The sequence below is a fragment of the Motacilla alba genome, chromosome 10 (assembly GCF_015832195.1).
Source record: "Motacilla alba alba isolate MOTALB_02 chromosome 10, Motacilla_alba_V1.0_pri, whole genome shotgun sequence".
Taxonomy (NCBI): domain Eukaryota; kingdom Metazoa; phylum Chordata; class Aves; order Passeriformes; family Motacillidae; genus Motacilla; species Motacilla alba.
Window position 1 is genome coordinate 899,731 of NC_052025.1, and position 2,643 is coordinate 902,373.

A 2,643-nucleotide genomic window follows, 5' to 3' on the forward strand; every position below is an offset into this window, starting at 1 on the left:
CTAGCTTGAAGTCTAACTTATTGTCAACTGTTTTCTTAGCTTGAGCTCTAATTTATTTTCAATTTTTTTCTTTCTCATCAGTGTAAATAACACCACCATGCTCATTCTTTTATCTTTCAATCTCAGTGGATCTTTTGACCCCAAGCCTATTGGCACACGGAGTTTGCTTCCACAAAGAGCCAGATGCTTGAGTGACTTTGGATCCCAGATCAACACAAGGGAGTAACAAAGCAAAGTATTAGCTAAGATTATAGTTACAGTCAGAAAGAAGCTCCTTTAGTTACTCACAAAAGCTAGTAAAAAGCAAAGCTGTCTTGGGACGTACACAGAGCCTAAATAAAGTCTACCACTTGACAAAGCTCATGAAGTTTAGGTCATTGTGGTGCAACCCATGGCACTGGCTGTCCACTGTTCAAGGCAAACAGCACAGAATCCATCATCTGTGCTCTGAAGGATGCAAATCCCTTTATTACTCTCACTTGGCTGACACAGCTAACACGGGCCACCAACTTCAAACATGCTGTAGGCATGTCCTCCTGACTCAGCCCAGGCTACTGCACCTTCTTTCCTTCTGTTTGGCATGAGAACTAGAATAAGCCAGATTGGTTTGCACATTAAGTGACACAGAGATCCAGCCAGGAATATGCATCACAACAAATGTAAACCAGCAACTCAGATAACAAGTACAGCAAAACCTAGAAAAGTAATTCCTCTGGCATATGTTTCTCATGAGTATTACTTGTATCTGGAGCTCGAGTCCATTTCTAACCTCTACTGTGAATCACCAGCAGCTTGTGGTTTTTCAGTGCACCTCATTGGAGCAATCATCTAGTGACTAGGAGAGGTCTCCTAGCTACACACAAACACAGAAATGAAACACTTGCCAAACCCCTTTTACTGGTATTGGAGGCTTGAATAAACTCCAGTATCTTTGCACTGAATGAAAGAGTGGCAGGATATAGAAACAAACAGTCACTATGTGTGTAACCATGTTTCAGTGCATTTCCCCAGTCCCTAGGGAAAATGATGCCCTGCTTGAGAGCCAGCTGCCTTTTCACGCAGAGATCACACAGTCTGAGACAAAACCAGGTCTGTAAAGCCTTGTCAGATATTCCAGTTTACTTTCTGTTCTCAGATTAGCATGAATACCCTCAGCCACAATGTAATGTACTTTGGGTTGGAGAGCTGCAGTTCCACCTGAATCCAGGTATGAAGCTGTCTTTGGTCCTAGAACTAATCCTTTAACTGGCTAAAAAGATCAAATCTCAAAGCCAAACCCACTATGCTGAGTTCAGCTTTCCCAGTAATATCAGCACAATGCTGCTGGTATCAACAGGTTACCAGTATATATTACAACATTAAGGAGAGATTTTGAACCCATTTAGATATCACAGTGCTTAAAACGATCACAGTTGCCAGCTCTAAATTAATGTTCCCCAGACAGCCACCACACTGGAAAACACTGTAGGAAATATTACCAGTGCACATAGGAGCCCCTGACATCATCCACAACAGAGCAGCATGAATAATCACTGCAGAGTTTTTGGACTGTCTTGCCAAAGGACAGAAACAGCTACAAAAGATGGAAGCTGCCAAAAGTCCTCAGGGAATTTTTTCCTAGGAATAGTGTTAAAAGCTTTAAGTCTTTTGTGCTTCATTGTTTCCCATCATTATGTGCTCTTTCCACTTAAGTGACTCATAACACAAACAGTCCCATGGTTTGTATTAGTCTCCTGGCCTCTGCCAAAGTACTGGGGAGGCTGTCACACCTTAAATATGCACTTAAGAATCCTGGGAAATAATTCTGAAAGGTTCAAGGAATCTAATTAGGCACCACCTAAACTTACTCTAAAAATGCTTACACACCAGGTTCCTATGGCAAATCCACAGGCTGCTAACTGTGTAGAGCAAAAATGATCTTCCAGTTGTTTAACATCATGCCACCTCTGAAATGACCCAGGAAAATGAATTTCAAAATCACTTACAGTGAGAAGTTCATTGAGAGAAGTCAACATACAATTTCTACAGCAATCTGGAACACAGCTGCAAATTTCCAATTAAAATCAATGATTCTGTGAAATAGCAAGAAAGGGTTTTTTTCATGGCTTGTTTCAAAACACATCAACTTTGTTTTAATATGAAATAGCATAAACCACAGGATTTTGAGAAAGTTCTTGCATGATCTGAACTTCATTACCTAAATTAGGATCAGCTGAGGTACTAGCTGGGAATGAATGATGCCTTGCAACACAAAGGAATGTCACATATTCCTAATTACACAGTACTGTCTACAGTGATGTTTTTGTTGCTCTTTCAAGTGGCATCTTACAGCTTTAGAGAAAAACTAAAGCAAAGAAAATTGACTTCAAAAAGATGTTGATTGAATGGCTGCTACCAAGAGATTTGTTTCTGCCAGGCAGGCTAAGACTTGTTTTTCCAGGTCAGAAGCACAGGTCTGAACTCTAAAACCATAGATCTCATCCTCCAATGAGTAAGAAAAACTATATTAAAAGCCTATTGTTTTAGCATGGAGTACACCTAATACTTAAAATTTTCACATTTGATTGCAGATAAGCCTTCAGTAAACACTTCTACTGGAGCTGGGTAACTTTCAGTGCCGTGTCCTGCACGTCAGTAGCCAGC